At 42.3% G+C, this 26,038-nt stretch overlaps 1 pseudogene; it reads right to left on the bottom strand.

The window, feature by feature from the left end:
• LOC134340867 (F-box/LRR-repeat protein 6-like) overlaps window positions 1–26,038 on the bottom strand; it is a 77,732-nt pseudogene that overhangs the window by 10,680 nt on the left and 41,014 nt on the right.

The following is a 26,038-nucleotide window of genomic DNA, read 5'->3' as shown; positions in this document are numbered from 1 at the left end:
CATGTCTATCCACTGCCTCCTCTACTGTAAAGATGTAGCCACACTCAGGTTGGAGGAACAACACCTTATATTCCGTCTGGGTAGCCTCCAACCTGATGGCATGAACATTGACTTCTCTAACTTCCGCTAATGCCCCACCTCCCCCTTGTACCCCATCCGTTATTTATTTTTATACACACATTCTTTCTCTCACTCTCCTTTTTCTCCCTCTGTCCCTCTGACTATACCCCTTGCCCCTCCTCTGGGTTTGTCCCCCCTCCCTTGTCTTTCTCCCCGGACCTCCTGTCCCATGATCCTCTCATATCCCTTTTGCCAATCACCTGTCCAGCTCTTGGCTCCATCCCTCCCCCTCCTGTCTTCTCCTATCATTTTGGATCTCCCCCTCCCCCTCCCACTTTCAAATCTCTTACTAACCCTTCCTTCATTTAGTCCTGACGAAGGGTCTCGGCCTGAAACATCGACTGTACCTCTTCCTAGAGATGCTGTCTGGCCTGTTGCGTTCACCAACAACTTTGATGTGTGTTGCTTGAATTTCCAGCACCTGCAGAATTCCTGTTGTCCACAGATAGTGGGAATAGTTCAGTGATGGGCTTATCCCCTTCGGATCAAGAGCCTGTTGGTTGAGGGCCAATAACTGTTCCTGAACTGGTGGTATTTGACATTCTATGCTGGGCGATGGGGGGGGGGGGGGTTGGCACGTGGCCAAGTGGTTAAGGCGTTTGTCTGGTGATCTGAAGGTTGCTCGTTCGAGCCTTGGCTGAGGCAGCGTGTTGTGTCCTTGAGCGAGGCACTTAACCACACACTGCTCTGCAACGACACCGGTGCCAAGCTGTATCGGCCCTAGTGCTCTTCCCTTGGACGACATCGGTGGCGTGGAGAGGGGAGACTTGCAGCATCGGCAATTGCCGGTCTTCCATACAACCTTGCCCAGGGCTGTGCCCTGGCAACCTTCCAAGGCACAAATCCATGGTCTCAGGAGACTAACGGATGCCTGTTAAAAAATACTGGTGGGGGAGGGGGAAGATGTCTACCCTATATATACTGTATACCCCTTGTAATTTTTGTAACTTCCAACACATGCCAAATGCTGGAGGAACTGAAAGGATAAGGTAGCATCAACAGAGCAAAATAAATGATCAATGTTTCATCTGATGAGGGGTCTCAGCCCAAATGTTATAATTGTATTCCCCTCCATAGATGCTGCCTGACCTGCTGAGTTTCTCCAGCATATTCTTTGTATTGCTCAAGATTTCTAGCACTTGCAGAGTCTTTTGTTGCTATAAACTTCAATAGGTCTCCCCTTAGCCTTTGTAGGTGGAACGTAAATGGATAGGCAAGGGTGTTCTTTATGAGTGAGGGGTCATTGAAAGAGAGTTCAATAGACAGGCAGTAATTTTATTTTCATTAGAAATAAAGCACCTTAACACCCCACCCAATTAGACTCCTGTGACTAATTAACCCACTAACCCATACGTCTTCAGAATATGGGAGGTACCACAGCACGCAGAGGAAACCCACAATGCTACAGAAACTCCATACAGACAGTGGTGGGAATTGAACCCGAGTCACTAGCATTGTAATTACATTACACGAACCGCTACATTACAGTGCCATCACCCTCAACACCCCAAGTACCTGTAGTTTGGGGCAGCCAGTCTGTAGCATCTCAATGCACAACAGGAAGAAGGGATTAGTCCGCCTGATCTCGGAGTTGATCTCCAGTACTCTGAGTTCAGTGCAGCAGCCAGACTAGGAGACAGGAGCACACAGATTAGGTGAAGGAAACTGTTAGCAAACTGGACCAAATACCAACCAGCTGCATAAAGACATCAAATAAAACATGGTGATTGTCAGCTAATTGGAAGATTGGATCTCACCTATATCAAAACTCCTCTCCAGTAACTTTACAGAGATAGTCCATTGTGGGTAAAGTCCTCGCCACCATTGAGCACATCTACACAGAGCACTATCGTAGGAAAGCACCATCTATCATCAAGGACCCCCACCATCCAGGGTATGCTCTCTTCTTGCTGCTGCCATCAGGAAGGAGTTACAAGAACCTCAGGATCTTCACCACAAGTTCAGGAACAGTTATTACCCCTCAACCATCAATAAAGCTCTTGAACCAAAGGGGATAACTTCACTCATGCCAATAGTGAACTGTCCCTTCAACCTATGGACTCACTTTCAAGGACTTTTCATCTCATGTTTTTGATATGTATTATTGTTTTCTTTGTATTTACTGTGAATGCCTGCAAGAAAATTAATCTCAGGGTTGTATATGACGTGTTGGCGTGTGGCCAAGTGGTTAAGGCGTTCGTCTAGTGAGTTGAAGGTTGCTAGTTCGAGCCTTGGCTGAAGCAGCCTATGTGTCCTTGAGCAAGGCACTTAACCACACATTGCTCTGCGACGACACCGGTGCCAAGCTGTATGGGTCCTAATGCCCTTCCCTTGGACAACATCGGTGGCGTGGAGAGGAGAGACTTGCAGCATAGGCAACTGCTGGTCTTCCATTCAACCTTGCCCAGGCCTGCGTCCTGGAAACCTTCCAAGGCACAAATTGATGGTCTCATGAGACTAACGGATGTCATAAATAAATATGATGATATATGTACTTTGATAATAAGTTTACTTTGAACTTTAAATCACCAGTAGTCTGATCATATAGATGAAATTCTGCTCTGAAAACATTTGAATAAGATTGTATGTTTCAGAATCAGGTTTATTATCACTGACACATTTCCTATACTGGGGGGGTCTAGGACTGAAGGGCACAACCTCAATTTAGAGGGACACCTACATAGTACAGAGATGAGGAGGAATTTCTTTCGTCAGAGGGTAATGAGTCTGTGGAATTCATCGCCACAGATGGCCGTAGAGGCCTAATAATTGGGTACATTTAAAGCGGAAGTGAACTCCACCACGAGTGTCCCAAACCGACCGCAAAAGGAGGCGGGTTGGGCATGGGGCTAGCAACCCCATCCTGTGGAGAAAAAAAAAGCAGTGCTACTGAAACACCAACGGAAGCTCTAAAGACACCATCCCTGGGACAGGAAGGATAAACCAAGAGGCAGGACAGAGGACTCTGGCGAGCTACTGTCAGTGGCTTTTGCCCCAGCAGGTGTGTTGGGGCTTAAGTAAAGCAGAGGTTGGTAGGCTCTTGATGCCTTGACTCAGAAGTTATGGGGAGAAAGCAGGAGAACAGGGTCGAGAGGGATAATAAATCAGCCATGATGGAATGCCGCAGCACCTGCGATGGACCAAATGGCCTAGTTCCGCTCCTAAGTCTTACCTGATGTGAAATTTGTTGGTTTGCAACAGCAATAACATTTAAGAACAGTAAGAACATTTAAAAATATATAAATAACAAAAATAAATACATAGTACAAACAATAAAAGGAATAATAGGTGGTGTTCATGGCTTCATGTGTGTGTGTGTGTATATATATATATATACACACACATTTAATATAAGTATACAAGCTCTCACATATTTGGCGATACTCAGACTTGTACATATGTTTTTATGATTGCTTTTACATTTTACATTGTGTTTTATGCTTCTTGTTTTTTTGAAAAATGCTGCATCGGATCTGGATCTGGAGTAACAATCATCTTGTTCTCCTTTGCACTCATGTAATGAAAAATTACAATAGACAACCTTGAAATTGTGCTGGGTGGGGGGCTGGTCCCTCCTGTCAGTGCTGTCCTCCAGGGTTGGCTCAGTGGAAGGCAAGCTGAACTGCATTCATCTGCAGCTGCACTTGCGCGACATGTGGAACTGCTGTGGGCTGTTCTTCCAGAAACGTGGCTCCGGGACAACATCCCATGTACCATCATTCTACAGGCCACGACATCCAGGGGCTTGGGCTATATATGTTTTTGTGTAACTGTATGTTTTACTGACAATGTAATTCTATGTGCAATATCTGCCTTGTGCTGTGTGACTGTTGGTACTATGCTTTGCATCTAGGTCCCAGAGAAATGCTGTTTTGTTTGGCTATATACATGTGTATGGGTGAATTACAATGAAAACTTGAACTTGAATCTTGAGGGGATGTGGGCTTCACAGGTTGAGCCAGCATTTAATTACCAGTCCCTAGTTGCCTTCAAGGAGGTGCGTGGCCTTCTTGAATCGCTGCAGTCCCTGGGATGTGAACACACCCACAGTGCAGTGGAGGAGGGAGTTCCAGGACCTTGACCCAGTGACACTGAAGGAATGGTAATGTATCTCCAAGTCAGGATGGAGTGTGGCTAGAAGGTCGCTACTGAACATTCACAAATTTCCTAACAGCAGGTGACCAGAGTTAGATACAGTATTCTGGAGGCAGTGTTCATGGATTATTCAGAAATCTGATAGTGGAGGAGAACAAGGTGACCCTAAAACATTGAGTGTGTTTCTTAAGGCTCCTGTACCTCCTTCCTCATGGTAGTAACGAGAAGAGAGCATATCCTGGGTGATGGGGTCTTTAGTGATGGATGCCACCTTTTTGAGGCATCGCCTTTTGAAGATGTCCCAAATGCTGGGAAGGATAGTGTTGAGATGTTTCCTATGGAGGATCCCTCCATATCAGATGGTGATGCAACTAGTCAGAATGTTCTATCAAAATTTGCTGGAGTTGGAGATAACTCAGAAAATGTGTAGCTCGGGTGGTTGATGGTAGGGTCGCTAGAGTCTTTGGTGACATACCAGATCTCTTCAAATGTCTAATGAAATATGACTGCAGGCGTGACTTCTTCATAACTGCACAAATAAGTTGGGCCCAAGACACATCTTCAGTGATGTTGAGACCCAGGAACTTGAAGCTGCTCACCTTTTCCACTGCTGATCCCTTGTACAACCAAACAAAATAACGTTTCTCAAGACCATGGTGCACCCACAAAACATATCACTCACACACACACAGGATACAAAACAAAATATTACCATAAATAAGTGAAAATATAATATAAAAAAGACTGTAGTATGCAGTACAAAGAAACAGTAAACCGCTCTCTGTCCAAGTGACAAAAGCTCAGTGGTGAAAGGGTATTTATTAGTCTCACAGCCTCAGGAAAGAAGCGGTTACCTAGTTTGGCAGCCCTAATCCTGATGCTCCTGTACCTCCTTCTTGTTGGTAGTGGGTCAAAGCGATTGTGGAATGGGTGGTGGAGAACCTCAACAATACTTCGGGCCCTTCATCTGCAACACTCCTGGTAAATGTCACAAATGGGGGGGGGGGGAGAAGAGGCAGGAAACCCCGGTGTCCTCTCAGTTCATCCCTTCCTTCCCATGGCACAACCCAATTATAGTGGGATCCTGCAACTCCACCCCATTGCCCACCTCCTGAGCACAAGGTAACCTTACCATAATGGCATTCAAGATGTTGTGCGGGCGAATGCTGTACGTCACAAAGAGCTGTCTGAGGTTCAAACCTGCTGTCTCCAGAAAGCTGACTACTGCTGCTGTGTTAACCTGCAAAGAAAGGTCAGGGATAGTCAATCAATCAGGACCCCTCAACCCCTCTTTACCTTCGTAAGATCTAGGATCAGAAGATCAATTAGATCATGCCTAATTGTATTTCAATTTTGGTTCATGACTTGGCTTCCACATTCCTGTCTAATCTTCTTTCCTTATTTACAGATAGAGTGCAGAACATGCCCTTCTGGTCCTTTGAGCCACAGTGCCCAGCAACCCCCATTTAACTCCAGCCTCATCACAGCACAATTTACATAACACCATAAGAAATAGGAACAGAATTTGGCCATTTGGCCCAAAAAGTCTGCTCCACCATTTCATCATGGCTGATCCATTTTTCCTTTCAACATCAATCTCCTGCTTCCCTGCATCCCTTCATGTGTTGACCAATCAAAAATCTATCAGACTCTGCCTCAAATATACATAAAGACTTGGCCTCCAGAGCTACCTGTGGCGAAGAATTCTACAGAATCACCACTCTGTCTGAAGAAATTCATCATCTCCGTTCTAAACAGACACCCCTCTATTCTGAGGCTGCATCCTCTGGTCTTAGACTCTCCCACCATCAGAAACATTCTCTCCACATCCACTCGATCAAGGCCTTTCACCATTCGATAGATTTCAATTAGGCCACCCCTCATTCTTCTGAATCTAATGAGTACAGGCCCAGAGCCATCAAACGCTCTTCATATGGTAAGCCATTCAATCCTGGAACCATTATCATGAACATCCTTTGAACCCTCTGCAGTTGCAGCATATCCTTTCTAAGATAAGGGGCTCAAAACTGCTCACAATACTCCCAGTGAGGCCTCACCAGTGCTTTATAAAGTCTCAGCATTACATCCTTGCTTTTATATTCTAGTCCTCTTGAAATGAATGCTAACGTTGCATTTGCCTTCCTCAGCACAGATTCAACCTGCAAATTAACCTTTATGGAATCCTGCACATGACTCCCAAGTCCCTTTGCACTTCAGATTTTTGAATTTTCTCTCCATTTAGAAAATAGTCAGTCCTTTCATTTCTGCTACCAATGTGCATGACCACACAGTTTCCAACGTTGTATTCCATCTGCCTTTTCTTTGCCCATTCTCCTAGTCTGTCTAAGTACCCCCTCTTCTTCCTCAAAACTACCCGCACATCCACCTATCTTCAAATGGTCTGCAAACTTTGCAACAAAGTCATCAATCCCATTATCCAAATCATTAACATATAACACAAAAGAAAGGGGAGGTGCAACGAGACCTGGGTGTCATTATACACCAGTCATTGAAAGTGGACATGCAGGTACAGCAGGCAGTGAAAAAGGCGAATGGTATGCTGGCATTTATAGCGAGAGGATTCGAGTACAGGAGCAGGGAGGTACTACTGCAGTTGTACAAGGCCTTGGTGAGACCACACCTGGAGTATTGTGTGCAGTTTTGGTCCCCTAATCTGAGGAAAGACATCCTTGCCATAGAGGGAGTACAAAGAAGGTTCACCAGATTGATTCCTGGGATGGCAGGACTTTCATATGAAGAAAGACTGGATGAACTGGGCTTGTACTCGTTGGAATTTAGAAGATTGAGGGGGGATCTGATTGAAACATATAAAATCCTAAAGGGATTGGACAGGCTAGATGCAGGAAGATTGTTCCCGATGTTGGGGAAGTCCAGAACAAGGGGTCACAGTTTGAGGATAAAGGGGAAGCCTTTTAGGACCGAGATTAGGAAAAACTTCTTCACACAGAGAGTGGTGAATCTGTGGAATTCTCTGCCACAGGAAACAGTTGAGGCCAGTTCATTGGCTATATTTAAGAGGGAGTTAGATATGGCCCTTGTGGCTACGGGGATCAGGGGGTATGGAGGGAAGGCTGGGGCGGGGTTCTGAGTTGGATGATCAGCCATGATCATAATAAATGGCGGTGCAGGCTTGAAGGGCTGAATGGTCTACTCCTGCACCTATTTTCTATGTTTCTAAAAAGAATCGGTCCCAACACTTTGGAACACCACTATTCACCAGCAGCCAACCAGAAAAGGCTCTTTGCCTCCTGCCTATCAGCCACTGCATTATCTATGCTAGAATCTCTCCTGTAGTACCATGGGTTTGTAGCTAGTGAAGCAGCCTCATGGGTTAAAGGCCTTCTGAAAATCCAAGTACACAACATCAAGCGATTCCCCTTTGTCTATCCTGCTTATTAGTTCTTCAAAGCATTCCAACAGATTTGTCAGGCAAGATCTTCCCTTGAAGAAACCACCCTGACTACAGCTTATTATCATATGCTTCCAGTACCCCAAAACCACACCCTTAACAATCGACTCCAACATTTTCCCAACCACTGAGGTCAAGCTGACTGACCTATAATTTCCTTTCTTCTGCCTCTGTCCCTTCTTGAAGAGTTGCAATTTTCCAGTCATCCGGAACCATTCCAGAATCCAGTGATTCTTGAAAGAACATTACTAATTTCACCACAATCACTTCAGCCAACTCTTTTAGAACCCTTCGTGTATACCATCTGGTCCAGGTGACTTCATTTACCTTCAGACCTTTCGGTTTCCCAACAACCTTCTCTCTAGTTATGGTAACTTCACATACTTTATGAACCCTGACTCCTGGAATTTCTACCATACACAATGAAGATGGATGGAAAATAATTAGTCAGTTTGTCTGCCATTTCTTTGTCCCCCATTACCACCTCTCCACCAACATTCTTCCGGCGCTCTGATATCCACTCCCCACTCCCTTTTATACTTTATGCATCTGAAGAAACTTTTGGTATCCTCTTTGGCCAGCACTTTCTGATTCCATCTTTACCTTTTTAATGTCTTTTTTGTTGCCTTTTGTTGGTTTTTAAAAGTTTCCCAACCCTTTAACTTCCCACTAATTTTTGTTCTATTATATACACTCTCTTTGGCATTTCTGTTGGCTTTGACTTCTCTTGTTAACCACGGTTGTGTCATCTTTCCTTTAGAATACTTCTTTCTCTTTGGGATCTACATATCCTGTGCCTGCTGAATTGCTTCCAGAAATTCCAGCCATTGTTGCTCTGCTGTCATCCCTGCCAGTGTTCTTTTCCAATCAGTTCTGGCCAACTCTTCTTTCATGCCTCTGTAATTCCCTTTACTCCACTGTTATACTGATACATCTGACTTTAGCTTCTCCCTCTCAAATTTCACAGTGAATTCAATTATATTATGATCACTTTCCTCTAAGGGTTCTTTTCCCTTAAGCTCTCTAATCACTATTGGTTAATTGCACAACACCCCGTCCAGACTAGCTGCTCTAAAAAGCCAATTCATAGGCATTCTAGAAATTCCCCCTCTTGGGATCTAGCGCCAGCCTGATTTTCCCAATCTACTTGCATACTGAAATCCCCCATTCCTATTGTAACGTTGCCCTTGGCCTTCATTTTCTATCAGTTTGAGGTCTGCATATAACTCCCAACACAGTTTTTTTACCCTTGCAGTTCCTTAATTCTATTACCAAGATTTTACACCTTCTGACCCTATGTCATCTCTTTCAAATGATTTGATTTCATATTTTACCCACAGAGCAATGCCACCCCCTCTGCCTTCTTGCCCATCCTTTTGGAACAATGTGTATCCTTGGACATTAAGTTCCGAGCTATAACCTTCTTTTAGCCATGATTCAGTGAGGCCTAAAACATCGTACGTGTCAACCTGTAACTGTGATACAAGTTCATCCACCTTATTCCCGTATACTGTGCACATTGATAGACAACACCTTCAGTCCTGTATTCACCCTTTTCGATTTTGTTTGCCTTTTACATTGCAACTCATCCTGTTGACGGCAATTTTGCCCTATCACCAGCCTGTCCTTGCTAGGAATCTCGCTACTCACTGGCTTTGTTTGTAAACCAAGCACCTCATCCTCAGCACTATACTCCGGTTCCCATTCTGCTGCCAAATTAGTTTAAACCCTCCTGAACAACTCTAGCAAAGGTGCCACAAGGGTCTCAGACTCCTCGGGTTCACGTGTAACCGATCCCTTTTGTACAGATTGCATCTTCCCCAGAAGAGATCCCAATGATCCACAAGTCAGAATCCCACCCCCTGTATCAGTTCCTCAGCCACGCATTCACTTGCCAAATCATCCTATTCTTACCCTCATTGGCATGTAGCATGAACAGCAACCTAGAGATTACTATCCTGGAGGTCCTGTTTTTCAGCTTTCTACCAAGCTCCTTAAAATCTCTCTTCAGGACCTCTCAACTTACCTACCTATGTCATTGATGCCAATATGTACCAGGACTTCTGGGTGCTCACCCTCACTCTTGCAAATGTCATGGAGCCAGTCCAAGACATCCCTGAACCTGGCTCCAGGAAGGCAACATCCCACCTAGGTGTCTCTATAACACCCACAGAATCTCGTCTCTGTTCCTCTGACTATGTATGGAATCTCCTATCAACACTTCACCAATCTCCTCTTCATCTCTTCACCCAGTCACTGTGGCTTCCCCCGGTAGGTCATCCCCCTCAATAATATCTAAAGTTAGATATCTATTATTGAGGGGAATGGCTACAGGTGTACTCTGCACTGGCTGTGTATTTTCCCTCCTTCTCCTGACTCTCACCTGTCTCCTACAATCTAGAGGTGACTACCTCCCTCCAGGCTCCTGTCTATCACCTCCTTATTCTCCCGCACAAGTCCAAGGTCATTGAGATGCAGCTCCAGTTCCTCAACATGTTCTCTCAGGAGCTGCAACTCGGTGCACCTGGTGCAGATACGTTCAGACTTCCCACGTCCCACACAGAGTACTGTCACTGAACTACTATGCCCAATAGATGAGGAAGGAACAAATAAGAACAGTAAGAGTGAAACCAACCAGAGCCTTTACGTACTACCTCTTGCTGATTAGTTGCTCAACGCAGAGAAACTGCCAGAAAGCAGTTACAAAGGCCAATTAACCTACTAATGGGTAATCTTTTTACTGTGGGAGGAAATGCACACATTCCACTGGGAGAACGTACATACTCCTCACAGAGAACATCGTATTGAACTCCGAAGTCCAACACCCTGAGCTGGTATAGTGTCATGCTAACGGCTACATTACCGTGGCACCCAATTACATCAGTTCAATTAGATTAGATAAATTCAATTAGATCGTGACTAATCATACTTTAATTATCTCATTACTTTGCTTGCATGTCCCTTTCTTATCTCCTCAACAACATATTGTTCAAGAAGCAAAGAAAACTGTAAATCATAAGAGATTATGCAGATGCTGGAAATTCAGAGCAACACACAAAATATTGGAGGAACACTGCAGGTCACACAGTATCTATGGAGAGGAATAAACAATCAACGTTTTGAGATGAGATCCTTTATCAGGATAGGAAAGGAAGCAGGCAGAAGCCAGAATGGAAAGGTGTACAAGCTGGCAGGTGATAAGTGAGACCTGGTGAGATGAAGATGGGTGGGTGGGGAAGGGGGCTGAAGTAAGAAGCTAGGATATGATAGGTGGAAAAGATAAAGAGCTAAAGAAGATGGGGCTCATCAGCTGTGGTTGGCAATTCTTCCGGGAGAGGGAAAAACTCTGATCTCATCCTCCTCTGCCTGCAACTACACCCACTCATGGGGAAGGCTTCAGAAGTAAACCCTGAAAAAAAATCCTTAGCTGGAGTCCCTAAGGCAGTCCTACATTGAGTTCAACACTGACTGGCGGACCTTCGCCTGCGGCTCGATGGAGTAATACATAAATTTTGCGGCTGCCTTTAATTTCTCCTTTTTCCCAGTTTAAACCTTGAATTTTTAACTTTTATTTCTCGGATCTTAGAGGGAAATAGTTATTATTATGTCATATCCTTTAAGAAGTGGAAAGCAGCCTCTTGAATCCAGCAATGGAAAGGGAAAAACTTTGAAAGAAAAATCGGAAGATATGCCTGTCTGGGCTGAGCGTTTGGAACGTGTGTTGATGGCTCTCGACAACAAAACAGACAATAACACTTTTGAGTTGAAGTCGTTCCGACAGAGTTTTTAGACTATTGAGGAAAATATTATTTCCTTGAATACTGACTTTAAAGAATCGAAACGTCAAATTGTGGATATTTCAACCCGCTTGGAACAGGCTCAATGTAAAATTGTCCATTTGGAAGCGGTCTCGTCGGAATAATATACGAATTATCGGACTAAAGGAAAGTTCTGAGAGTGGGAATTTATTGGATAATTTTACCAATTTGTTTTAATCTTTGTTTCCGGATATTCTCCCTCAACCTCCTGATATTGAAAGAGCTCAGAGAATTTTCATTTCGAATTCTCAGATTTCAGGTAAACCTCGGCTTATTTTGGTCAACTTTCTTCGCTTTAAAGTTAAAGACCAAATCATAAAATGTGCGAGGAAACAGAGAGTTTTTAAATTTAACGGTTCCGAGATCCATTTTTATGAAGACTATCCACGGGAAATTATGGAACAGCGGATCAAATTTGTCCCAGCGATGAAAATTGCTCATGCAAAGGGAATTTTTCCATTGCTTCGCTACCCGGCTAGACTAAAATTATTTCCTAACGATTCTGCACCTCGTCAGCTTTTGGATCCCCAAGTGGCATTGGACTTTGTTAACTCTATTATGGCTGTCGCATAAAGGATACTTGGGCTGCTGAACAATTTTCTGAAAGAAAACAGGCTTTGAAGATTTTTGATATGCTGAAGATTTCCTTTGATTGATGAACTACTTAAAAAAGAGTAGAACTTCTTGGTTTGACTAATGAATGACTTTTTTGAAGTCTGGTATATGGAGTGAACTAACACAGTGGACAGATTATTAACTGGTTTGATTATCTGCTTCTTTCTTCCTTTCCTTTTATTAATTAAGTGATAGCTTTCATAGTTTATATAGACTCTTTCTTATATAGTGAGGAGTGTTTAGAATAGCTTTAGTTTCCTTTGTTAAAGTTGGGTAGTAAGCTAAAGGAATAATGGTGTCTTTTTCTTGTTAGAGATTGTATTGTTTAGGTTTAATAGCGTTGTTTTGACGCTTCTGGAGACTGTTTCTGCACTCCTAGTTTATTTTCAATGATTAACTATAAACATCTTTTTTCTGCTTCTCTGGTATCTTAGGGTCATGTAATTTCTTTGTAAAGGGGAGGGGGGGAATTGGGAGAAAAACTTTTAAATCACTATTTAAAAGTGCACACGGCACACGGAGTTCTGCTTTTTCTCTTCTCTTTGGGGAGGTATTCCGGCTTTTTCCTGCAACACACATCAAAGTTGCTGGTGAACGCAGCAGGCCAGGCAGCATCTCTAGGAAGAGGTACAGTCGTCGTTTCAGGCTGAGACCCTTCGTCAGGACTAACTGAAGGAAGAGTGAGTAAGAGATTTGAAAGTGGGAGGGGGAGGGGGAAATCCAAAATGATAGGAGAAGACAGGAGGGGGAGGGATGGAGCCAAGAGCTGGACAGTTGATTGGCAAAAGGGATACGAGAGGATCATGGGACAGGAGGTCCGGGAAGAAAGACAAGGGGGTGGGGGAAACCCAGAGGATGGGCAAGGGGTATAGTCAGAGGGACAGAGGGAGAAAAAGGAGAGTGAGAGAAAGAATGTGTGTATAAAAATAAATAACGGCTGGGGTACGAGGAGGAAGTGGGGCATTAGTGGAAGTTAGAGAAGTCAACATTCATACCATCAGGTTGGAGGCTACCCAGACTGAATATAAGGTGTTGTTCCTCCAACCTGAGTGTGGCTTCATCTTTACAGTAGAGGAGGCCGTGGATAGACATGTCAGAATGGGAATGGGATGTGGAATTAAAATGTGTGGCCACTGGAAGATCCTGCTTTCTCTGGCAGACAGAGCGTAGGTGTTCAGCAAAACGGTCTCCCAGTCTGCGTCGGGTCTCACCAATATATAAAAGGCCACATCGGGAGCACCGGATGCAGTATATCACCCCAGCCGACTCACAGGTGAAGTGTCACCTCACCTGGAAGGACTGTCTAGGGCCCTGAATGGTGGTAAGGGAGGAAGTGTAAGGGCATGTGCAGCACTTGTTCCACTTACAAGGATAAGTGCCAGGAGGGAGATCAGTGGGGAGGGATGGGGGGTCGAATGGACAAGGGAGTCGCGTAGGGAGCGATCCCTCGGAAGGCAGAAGGGGCGGGGAGGGAAAGATGTGCTGAGTGGTTGGATCCCGTTGGAGGTGGCGGAAGTTACGGAGAATAATATGTTGGACCCGGAGGCTGGTGGGGTGGTAGGTGAGGACCAGGGGAACCCTATTCCTAGTGGGGTGGCAGGAGGATGGAGTGAGAGCAGATGTGCGTGAAATGGGGGAGATGCGTTTGAGAGCAGAGTTGATGGTGGAGGAAGGGAAGCCCCTTTCTTTAAAAAAGGAGGACATCTCCCTCGTCCTAGAATGAAAAACCTCATCCTGAGAGCAGATGCGGTGGATTGATGGTGGAGGAAGGGAAGCCCTTTTCTTTAACAAAGGAGGACATCTCCCTCAGCCTGGACTCCTTTTTTAAAGAAAGGGGCTTCTCCTCCTCCACCATCAACCCCGCCGCATCTGCTCTCAGGATGAGGCTTTTCATTCCAGGACGAGGGAGATGTCCTTCTTTTTTAAAGAAAGGGGCTTCTCTTCCTCCACCATCAACCACCGCATCTGCTCTCAGGATGAGGCTTTCCATTTCAAGACGAGGGAGATGTCCACCTTTTTTAAAGAAAGGAGCTTCCCTTCCTCCACCATCAACTCCGCCGCATCTGCTCTCAAGATGAGGCTTTTCATTCCAGGGCGAGGGAGATGTCCTCCTTTTTTAAAGAAAGGGGCTTCCCTTCCTCCACCATCAACTCTGCTCTCAAACGCATCTCCCCCATTTCATGCACATCTGCTCTCACTCCATCCTCCTGCCACCCCACTAGGAATAGGGTTCCCCTGGTCCTCACCTACCACCCCACCAGCCTCCGGGTCCAACATATTATCTTCCGTAACTTCCGCCACCTCCAACAGGATCCAACCACTAAGCACATCTTTCCCTCCCCCCCTCTCTCTGCATTCCGCAGGGATCACTCCCTTCACGACTCCCTTGTCCATTTGTCCCCCCCATCCCTCCCCACTGATCTCCCTCCTGGCCCTTATCCTTGTAAGCGGAACAAGTGCTACACATGCCCTTACCCTTCCTCCCTTACACTTCCTCCCTTACCACCATTCAGGGCCCCAGACAGTCCTTCAAGGTGAGGCGACACTTCACCTGTGAGTCGGCTGGGGTGATATACTGCATCCGGTGCTCCCGATGTGGCCTCCTATATATTGGCGAGACCCGACGCAGACTGGGAGACCGCTTTGCTGAACACCTACGCTCTATCCGCCAGAGAAAGCAGGATCTCCCAATGGCCACATATTTTAATTCCACATCACATTCCCATTCTGACATGTCTATCCATGGCCTCCTCCACTGTAAAGATGAAGCCACACTCAGGTTGGAGGAACAACACCTTATATTCCGTCTGGGTAGCCTCCAACCTGATGGCATGAACATTGACTTCTCTAACTTCCGCTAATGCCCCACCTCCCCCTTGTACCCCATCTGTTATTTATTTTTATACATACATTCTTTCTCTCACTCTCGTTTTTCTCCCTCTGTCCCTCTGACTATACCCCTTGTCCATCCTCTGGGTTCCCCCCCCCCCTTGTCTTTCTCCCTGGGCCTCCTGTCCCATGATCCTATCATATCCCTTTTGCCAATCAACTATCCAGCTCTTGGCTCCATCCCTCCCCCTCCTGTCTTCTCCTATCATTTTGGATCTCCCCCTCCCCCTCTCACTTTCAAATCTCTTACTAACTCTTCCTTCAGTTAGTCCTGATGAAGGGTCTCGGCCTGAAACGTCGACTGTACCTCTTCCTTGAGATGCTGCCTGGCCTGCTGCGTTCACCTGCAACTTTGATGTGTGTTGCTTAAATTTCTGGCATCTGCAGAATTCCTGTTGTTTCTGGCTTTTTCCTTCCTTTTTGCCGGATTTCTACCTTTTGGGATGGTGGGAAGATTCGGGGGTTTTTGCATTTTGGGATTTATTACAGGTTTTTTCCCATTATGGAGCTCTGGAGCATGCGTGTTTTCTATATGGTTATACTCATCACCACCATCTTTGATTAGCCCACGAGGGTATGCGTGTATTTTTGTGTTTAAAACAATATTCTATGGTTACTGAACAGATAAACGTTATTAATTGGAAAGTACGTGGCTGGAATCACCCTATTAAGCAAGAGAAGACTTTTAAAATTATTAATCGATTCCAGCCCGATATAATTTTTGTTCAAGAAAGGCATATCAGAATGGGCGAACAAAATAGATTTTTTAAAACATGGAAGGGCCTTCAGTATCATGTTACTTGTCAAAATAAAACAAAGCGAGTATCTATTTTTACTAAATCTAATATTTTATTTATCCAAGGAGATATCGTCTCAGATATCAATGGTAGATTTTTAATTATTAAAGGAACAATTTGTAATAGAAAAATTGTCTTGATTAATCTATATGCACCTAATGTAGATGATTCTTCTTTTTTAAAAAATGTATTTGGTTTATTACCAGACTTAAATGAATATAAGCTGCTGATGGGAGGTGACTTCAACTGTTGTTTAAACCCTGTGTTTGACAAGAGTTCAACCACTCAGCAGCTTCTGAGTTGTTCAGCATCACTTATTAATTCCTTTTTAATTGATTATGGTTTGATAGAAATCTGGAGAAATCTACATCCTAATGATAGAGATTATTCTTTTTATTCACACAGGTCCATAAAAAATACTCGCGAATTGATTATTTTATAGCTGATTTCCGATTTTCATCCAAAGTCCAGAAATGTGAATATGATGCTATTGCTGTCTCGGATCATGCACCTTTAAGCTTAACTTTTGAATTGAATGATGTTAGTAATGTAAACTTGCCTTGGCGTTTTCCAGAAAACTTATTACAAAGTTCAGACTTTGTCAAATTTATAGAGATTCAAATAAAAGATTTTTTTCTTTTTAATAATGCGGGAGATGTGACGAAATTGATTATATGGGATATATTTAAAGCGTATTTGCGAGGTCAGATAATCTCCTATTTGGCTAAGCTTAAGAATCAGACAAAAATAGAGTTGGATAGGATTTCAAAACAGATTAAAGACCTGGATAACACTTCTGCAGTTTCTCCTAATATTGATTTATTTAAACAAAGGGTTGAACTTCAATCACAATATAATTTATTATTAACTTATCCTATTGAAAGAAATTTGCTTAAATTAAAAAGTAAATTTTATGTGTTTGGAGATAAAAGTAATAACTACTAGCATCCCAACTAAAAGCAGTTAGAGCTTAAGAGACAAATTTTAAAAATTCGTAAGGGAGATGGCAGTTTAGCTTGTAACTATGAAGATATTAATAAAATTTTTCAAGACTATTACAGTGAACTCTATAAATCTCAATTTCCAGCTGATCCTTCTAAATGAATGCCTTTTTACAAAAGATTGATTTTCCTAGAATATCTGTTGAAGATCAACAAATTCTTGATACTCCTTTTACTGAAAGAGAAATTCAGAAAGATATTTTTTCAATGCAATCTGGTAAAGCTCCTGGACTAGATGGTTCTTCTGCAGGATTTTATAAGAACTTTGAAAATTTGCTTACTCCTTATATGTTGGAAATGCTTAAAGCTTCTTTTTTGTTAGGACAGTAACCTTCTACATTTTATGAAGCTTCTACTTCTTTAATTCTCAAGAAAGATAAAGACCCTACGGATTGTGCTTCATATAGACCTATCTCATTATTAAATGTAGATGCCAAAATTCTTTCAAAAATAATGGCTAATCAGTTGGAGAATATACTAGCTAAAATTATTTCTCAGGACCAAACAGGTTTTATAAGAGGCCGTTATTCTTTTTCTAACACTCGGAGACTGTTAAATGCTATATAACTCATCCCCCTCGAAAACTCCCCAATGTGTTGTTTCTCTTGATGCTGAAAAGGCATTTGATAGAGTTGAATGGAAATATTTATTTAACGTTTTAGAGAAATTTAGCTTTGGTACTAATTTTAATAAGTGGATTAGAATGATATATAAAAGCCCTATTGCCACTGTGATTACTAATAATTGTAGATCCCCCTTTTTTCGACTTTCACGGGGTACGAGACAAGGATATCTGTTAAGTCCTTTGTTATTTAATTTGGTGCTGGAACTTTTGGCTATTGCACTTCGTGAAGCCAAGGATACTCAAGAAATTTCCATTAATGGGTTTATTCAAAAGATTTCCCTTTATGCTGATGATCTCTTAGTTTATATTTCGAATCCTGAAGAATCTATTCCTAGTTTATTGAAATTATTAAGTGAATTTGGAATGTTTTCAGGATATAAATTAAACCTGCATAAAAGTGAATTATTTCCTTTAAATGATTCTGCTTTTATATATGATGTTCCTTTTAAAGTTACAGATTCTTTAAAATATTTAGGTATTATCATCACTAAAAATTATGGAGACCTTTATAGAGCTAATTTAGTTCCATTAGTGGATTTTATGAAGCAATTATTTTCTAGATGGAATCCCCTTACACTTCCGTTAGTTGGTCGAATTCATGCAGTTAAAATGATGATCTTACCAAAATTTTTATATGTATTTCAAGATACTCCTATTTTTTTAACTAAGAAGTTTTTTGATCAGATTGATTCTATTATTTCATCTTTTGTTTGGAATAATAAAAGACCAAGGAAAATGTCATTTACAAAAATTAAAAAAGGATGGAGGTCTTGCTTTGCCTAATTTAAGAATGTATTATTGGGCAGTTAATATACGCTATGCGTGTTCTTGGTTATATTGGACTGATAAAAATGAACGACCACCATGGGTTGACTTGGAATTGAAAGCTGTGAAACAATTTTACTTAAGTTTGTTATTAGGAGTTTCTTTACCTGTACAACTAGCCAAAATTTCTATTTTAAATATAAATCCTATGATTAAGCAGTCATTACGAATTTGGTACCGGTTTCTTAAGTTTTTTAATCTTAAAAAATTTAACCTTCTTAGTTTAATTTATCAAAACTATTTATTTAAACCTTCACTTAGTGATCCTACCTTTTCTCTTTGGAGGAAAAGGAATTTATTCCTTTATGGATTTGTTTCAAGAAGGCCGATTGATGTCCTTTGAGAAATTAGTAACTAAATACTCTCTTTCATACTCACACTTTTTGCAATACCTTCAGGTCAGACATTTTTTTACAAGAATATTTAAGTAATTTTCCATATATACAAGATTCTGACCTGTTAGACACTATTTTAAAAATGAACCCTTTAGTGAAAGGTTTTATCAGGAAAATTTATAATTTACTATTACAACAGGATAATTATCCTCTATTTAAGATTAAGCAAGATTGGGAAAGAGAGCTTAACATGACCTTGATAACAGAGGATTGGTTGCAAATTTTGAAGCTGGTTAACTCTTCTTCGATTTGCGCCAGTCATTCTTTAATTCAATTTAAAATTGTACCTCGTTATTATTTGACAAAGGAGAGACTGTCCAAAATTTTTCCTAATGTTAATAGTCAGTGTGATAGCTACATTGGCACATATGTTTTGGTCATAGAAACCATAGAAACTACAGCACAGAAACAGGCCCTTTGGCCCTTCTTGGCTGTGCCGAACCATTTTCTGCCTAGTCCCACTGACCTGCACACGGACCATATCCCTCCATACATCTCCTATCCATGTATCTGTCCAATTTACTCTTAAATGTTAAAAAAGAACCCACATTTACCACCTCGTCTGGCAGCTCATTCCATACTCCCACCATTCTCTGTGTGAAGAAGCCCCCCCGCCCAATGTTCCCTTTAAACTTTTCCCCCCTCACCCTTAACCCATGTCCTCTGGTTTTTTTCTCCCCCTGCCTCAGTGGAAAAAGCCTGCTTGCATTCACTCTATCTATACCCATCATAATTTTATATACCTCTATCAAATCTCCCCTCATTCTTCTACACTCCAGGGAATAAAGTCCTAACCTATTCAACCTTTCTCTGTAACTGAGTTTCTCAAGTCCCGGCAACATCCTTGTAAACCTTCTCTGCACTCTTTCAACTTTATTAATATCCTTTCTGTAATTTGGTGACCAAAACTGAACACAATACTCCAGATTCGGCCTCACCAATGTCTTATACAACCCCATCATAACATTCCAGCTCTTATACTCAATACTTTGATTAATAAAGGCCAATGTACCAAAAGCTCTCTTTATGACCCTATCTAGCTGTGATGCCACTTTTAGGGAATTTTGTATCTGTATTCCCAGATCCCTCTGTTCTACTGCACTCCTCAGTGCCTTACCATTTACCCTGTATGTTCTACCTTGGTTTGTCCTTCCAAAGTGCAATACCTCACACTTGTCTGTATTAAACTCCATCTGCCATTTCTCAGCCCATGTTTCCAGCTGGTCCAAATCCCTCTGCAAGCTTTGAAAACCTTCCTCACTGTCCACTACACCTCCAATCTTTGTATCATCAGCAAATTTTCTGATCCAATTTACCACATTATCATCCAGATCATTGATATAGATGACAAATCACAATGGACCCAGCACTGATCCCTGTGGCACACCACTAGTCACAGGCCTGCACTCTGAGAAGCAATCCTCTACTACCACTCTTTGGCTTCTTCCATTGAGCCAATGTCTAATCCAATTTACCACCTCTCCATATATACCGAGCGACTGAATTTTCCTCACTAACCTCCCATGCGGGACCTTGTCAAAGGCCTTTCTGTATTGAAACAGTTTTGGAAATCTATTTTTTCTACAATTTCTAAAGCTTTAAAAATTAATTTACAACCTAATAAATTGACAGTTTTGTTTGGTATAATTCCTCAATATATTCATTGTATTTCTATATCAGACCAACATGTAGTTGCATTTGTTACATTATTGGCTAGAAGGGCTATTTTATTAAAATGGAAAGATGCTTCTGCTTCCACTTTGACACAATGGTTCTCTCAGGTGATGCTATGTCTTCATTTGGAAAAAATCAGAAGTCGAACTTTTAATCCTCGATTGGACTTTGAGAAAAGGTGGGGCTCTTTTGCCTGCTACTATCATTTGATTTGAGTTAATTAAGATGGTCCCCTTCTGATTCTTGGGTAAATAGATTTGGTTGGCGGATTGATGTTTTTTTTTATATAGAAGCTTTTATGGCGTATAGCTCCGGGTTTGTGCTCCAAATGGGGTTTTTTTCCTCTTTTTTTTTGTTAGCTGGGGATTTTTTGTTTTAGTTAGTAGGGGTTCTTTTTTCTTTCTTTCTCTTTTTAAAAAAAAATAGCTTTAACATTTTTTAAATTATTATTATTGATATACTGTTTAGCTTGGTTAATAGTTTGACTCATACATATTGATATATTGACTTGATTATGTTAATGTATTTTTTGTTGTGAATTTTCAATAATAATTGATAAAAATATTTAAAATAAAAAATAAAAACACTGACTGGCAATATCTGCAGTGCTGCTGGTGCCAATCTGAGTTCATCAGATGCATGGAAAAGGGGAGCTTGCTACATGGGCAACAGCTTCTTCTCCATACTGAGCTGCCCTGGCAACATCCATGGTCGACCCTGACCAACAGAGGTCTCACTGCTAAAGGAGGAGTCTGACTGGAGAGGAAATTGAACAAAGAAAACACAAAAGTGCTGCAAATACTCAGCAGGTTAGGCAGCGTCTATGGACAGAAAACCAGGAGTTGATGTCTCACCAAGGTGAAACTGAAAATTAATTCTTCACTCTTCAAGGTGTACGATGACACACTGGACAGTGCTGCTGCCTCTCAGCTCCAATCAGCCATGACAAGATAGGCCAAAGCCAGCATGGTTTCCTGAAAGGAAAATTCTGCCTGACAAACCCACTGCAATTCTTTGAGGAAATTACAAACAGGGTAGACAAAGCAGATGCAATAGATGTGGTGTACTTGGATTTACGGAAGGCCTTTGACAAGGTGCCGCACATTAGGCAACATAAGAGCCCAAGGAATTACAGGGAAGTTACGAGCATGGGTGGAGCACTGGCTGATCGTCAGAAGACAGAGAGTAGGAATAAAGGGATCCTATTCTGGCTGGCTGCTGGTGACCAGTGGAGTTCCACAGGGGTCAGTGTTGGGACCACTGTTTTTTAACGGTGTATGTCAATGATTTGGATTATGGGATTAATGGATTTGTGGCTAAATTTACCCATGATACAAAGATAGGTGGAGGAAACAGAGAGACTTAGATAGTTTAGGGGAATGGGCAAAGAAGTGGCAAATGAAATACAGCACTGGAAAGTGTATGGTCGTGCATTTTAATGGAAAAATAAACCGGCCAACTATTATTTAGATGGGGAGAGAATTCAAAATGCAGAGATGCAAAGGGACTTGGGAGTCCTTGTGCAGGATACCCTAAAGGTTAACCTCCAGGTTGAGTCGGTGGTGAAGAAGGCAAATGCAATGTTGGCATTCATTTCCAGAGGTATAGAATATAAGAGCAGGGATGTGATGTTGAGGCTCCATAAGGCACTCGTGAGACCACACTTGGAGTATTGTGTGCAGTTTTGGGCTCCTTATTTTAGAAAGGATATACTGACATTAGAGAGGGATCAGTGAAGATTCATGAGAATGATTCCAAGAATGAAAGGGTTACCATATGAGGAACGTCTGGCAGATCTTGGCCTCTATTCCTTGGAGTTCAGGAGAATGGAGGGGGGGGATCTCAAAGAAACATTCCAAATGTTAAAAGGCCTGAACAAATTAAATATGGCAAAGTTACTTCCCATGGTAGGGGAGTCTAGGACAAGAGGGCTTGACTTCAGGATTGAAGGACATCCATTTAGAACTGAGATGCAGAGAAATTACTTTAGTCAGAGGGTTTGTGGAATCTGTGGAATTTGTTGCCAAAAGAGGCCGTGGAGACCAAGTCACCAGTTGTATTTAAGGCAGAGATAGATAGGTTCTTGATTAGCCAGGGCATCAAAAGGTATGGGGAGAAGGCAGGGAAGTGGGGATAACTGGAACAATTGGATCAGCTCAAGACTGAATGGCAGAGCAGACTCGATGGGCCGAATGGCCTACCTCTGCTCCTATATCTTATGGTGGCACGGCTCATTGGGTGGAAGGACCTGTTTCGCACTGTATCTCTCAATAAATAACCGGGGAATTCATTCACAACTCAGCTGCAAAAACTTACTAACATCTTACCACTGAGTGCTGGAGATTCAGACTTTCCAGCTTCTGGGAATGGGTGGCCAGCGCTTCAAAGACATCAGATGAGATATCGTTACAGTTGGTCAGTCGCAAGGAGGTTAAGTGAGGACAGGACTCAGCGACAACCTGGAGAGAGATGGTGACATTGTAAGAACAGTGGAATAACTTGGTCTCTACATCTTAAGTTGGACTCCACAACTCACGTTACCAGCACTGTTTGTTTATTTATTTATTTATTTATTTATTATTAGTATTTGCACTTTCTGTCTTCTGTTGTGCGTTAGTTGTTTGTCTGACTTGTGTGTAATTTTTCATTGATTCGATTGTATTTTCAAATTCAAAATGTTTAATGTCATTTCTAGTACACAATGTAAAGAAAAATGAAGTAATTGTTACTCTGGATCTGATGCAGAACAAAAATAACTCAATAGGATAAAAAACAATAAATATAAATACATAACACATCTGATATGAATAGATTGATTGTACTCTTTATTCTACTGTGAATGCCTGCAAGAAAATGAATCTCAGTGTAGCACAAGTACATTGAAATTAAATTTACATTAAACTCAACACTCTGCTCCTAAGTCAAACAGAATTAGAGTGCATAAAACAGATCTACTGTATTGGAGTTCTCCATGGATGAGGGATTTCAGTGACAACATTAGACTGGAGAAGCCGGGCCTGTCTCGTTGGAACAAAAAGAATGGAAGGAAATTTAAATTGGTAACTTGGTGTATTGTTGTCACATGTTCCAAGGTGAAGAAAGAAGAAAGGTAAGCAGACATCCCACCCTGTAAAAACTCATTTCAGGCAGGGAGCACCACCATTTCAGGGAGGTAGCACCCCACCCCCCGCAACCCCATATCCACCCCGCCCCCAGTCGACCTCCAAGGGTGTATGTAATACTTTGTTTAGTCATTTTGTCTAATCTGTAAACCAAGTTGGGTATATGCAGAAAAGGTGACATTAAAATATGTACTTATATGAAATTATCATGTTTATTCTATTACAACTTTAAGCAAGTCTACAGGGGGTTTGGCCTCATCACGAAGGACATCAATAGCGCAGCTCCTTAGCAGCTAGCCAGCTAGTTTAAATAACGTTAGCTATGCTAATGAACGAATGACACCTGTTAAACTCACCTCAACATGTCTTTTACATTTTAACCGACCATGGGCAATAGAAAAGTCACCGTTGCAAACAGTGCAGCGAGCAACACTGTCATTCTTTTTGAGGTCGACTGTAAAGCCCGCCCACAGAGAAAACTGATAGGTCTACTTAGCAGGGGTCCCCAACATTTTTTGCACTGCAGACCGGTTAATATTGACAATATTCTTGCGGACCGGCCGATGATGGGGGGCAGGGGTGTTAATCACGACCGGAATATAGGTAATAAGTCAACTACAAGTCACTTATAAGTGGCTAATACACTCAGTTTCATTTCTAAAAGGGTTTATCTAACGAATTTAATATTAAACACACAGCGCATATTTTCCTTGCGTGAATATAGTGAGAAGTCAATTATAAGTCAATAGCATCATAACATTTTAAGTAACGTTTAGGTATTAAATACAGTGCATATATTCCTCGTATGAACATATAAAATCATTGTAACACACCAATATCGCTGAATCAGTGGGAGCCCTGGGCTTGTTTCCCTGCAACAAGACGGTCCCGTCGAGGGGTGATGGGAGACAGTGATACTCAAAGGGGGTTCCTTATGTCCAGTCTATTCCACAATTTAGTTTTCATTGCATTCATTGCAGAAAACTCCACTTCACAGAGATACGTTGGAAATGGAAGCAACGTTTTCAGTGCTTCCGAGGCAATCTCAGGATATTCAGCCTTGACTCTGATCCAGAATGCCGGCAAAGATGTTATGTCAAACATACTTTTCAGCCCACCGTCATTTGCAAGCTCAAGGAGTTGATCTTCTTCCCACGCTGACATGGACGTTCACTCTCCCTCTCCCTCTCTTTCTCAAAAAAAATCGATTTCCGGGATATTGTATATAATTTCCAGGCATCAGGGAGCAACTATCAATATGCGGGAGACTCCCAGAACTTCCGGGAGAGGTGGGATGTCTGGGTAAGGTACAGTAAGAAGTGTGTCCTGCATACTGTTCATAGAGATCAATTCATTTAACAGTGTATTGAGGTACAAGAAGGGAAAACCCCAAATGTACAAAAGGCGTAAATCAAGTGGGCACCCAGAGACTTTTTCCAGGGGCAGAAATGGCTAATATCAGGGGCCATAATTTTAAGGTATAGGATGGATGTCAGAGGTAGGTTTCTTACACAGACAGTAACACACACAGAATGCTGGAGGAACTCAGCAGGCCAGGCAGCATCTAAGGAAAAGAGTGAACAGTCAACCTTTTGGCTGAGACCCTTCATATTTTCGGCCTGAAATGGCGACTGTTCACCCTTTTCCATAGAAGCTACCTGGCCCTGCTGAGTTCCTCCAGCATTAGGGTGTATTACTTTGGATTTCCAGCATCTGCAAATTTTCTGTTGTTTGCAGTTACACAGAGTGGTAGGTGCGTGGAACACACTGCTGGGGTGCTGGCAGAGGCAGGTACATTTAGGTACATTTAAGTGTACAAACATAAGACACAGATGAAGAATTAGGCCAATCGACCCATCAAATCTGCTCTGGCAGTCCATAATAGCTGATCTATTATCCCTCTCAATCTCATTCTGCTGCCTTTTTCCCATAACCTTTGACACCCTGACTAATCAAGAACCAATCAGTCTCTGCTTTAAATAATCCCAATGAACTGGCCTGCACCGCTGTCAGTGGCAACAAATTCCACAGATTCATCACCCTTCATCTGCATTCTAGAAGAATGTCCCTCTATTCTGAGGCTGAGTCCTCTGCTCCTAGACTTGCCCACTACAGCAAACATCCTCTCCACATCTGCTCCCTCTAGGCCTTTCAGCGTTCGATAGGTTTCAATGGGACCACCCGCCCCCCACCATTCCAGCAAGTACAACCCTAGAGCCATCAAATGTTCCTCATATGTTAACGCCTTCATTCTCGCGCGCTTCTCCAATGCCAACCCGTCTCTTATGAGGTAGAATGGAGCACTGTGTGGGAGGGAAGGATTAAATTGATCTCAGAGTAGGTTAAAAGGTTGGTACAACATTGTGGGCTGAAGGACCAGTACTGTGCTGCAATGTTCAATGTTCGAAGACAACAGAAGAATGCAAAATAATGTCCTAATAAAAGGACATCATATTAAACTGATGGGCAAAAGATGTTGGATGACATTAGATCTTTTGTTTTCAGTAACCAGTCTAACCACAACTGCTCAAGTGCACCCTCATGAATTTTCCACAACCAATATCAGGATCCTTCTATCTTGAATGACAACTACCACATATGTACAGCAGTATGTACAACTGTACATATGTAC

The sequence above is a fragment of the Mobula hypostoma genome, chromosome X2 (genome assembly GCF_963921235.1).
Source record: "Mobula hypostoma chromosome X2, sMobHyp1.1, whole genome shotgun sequence".
Taxonomy (NCBI): Eukaryota; Metazoa; Chordata; class Chondrichthyes; order Myliobatiformes; family Myliobatidae; genus Mobula; species Mobula hypostoma.
This window is presented reverse-complemented; position numbering and strand designations above follow the sequence as displayed.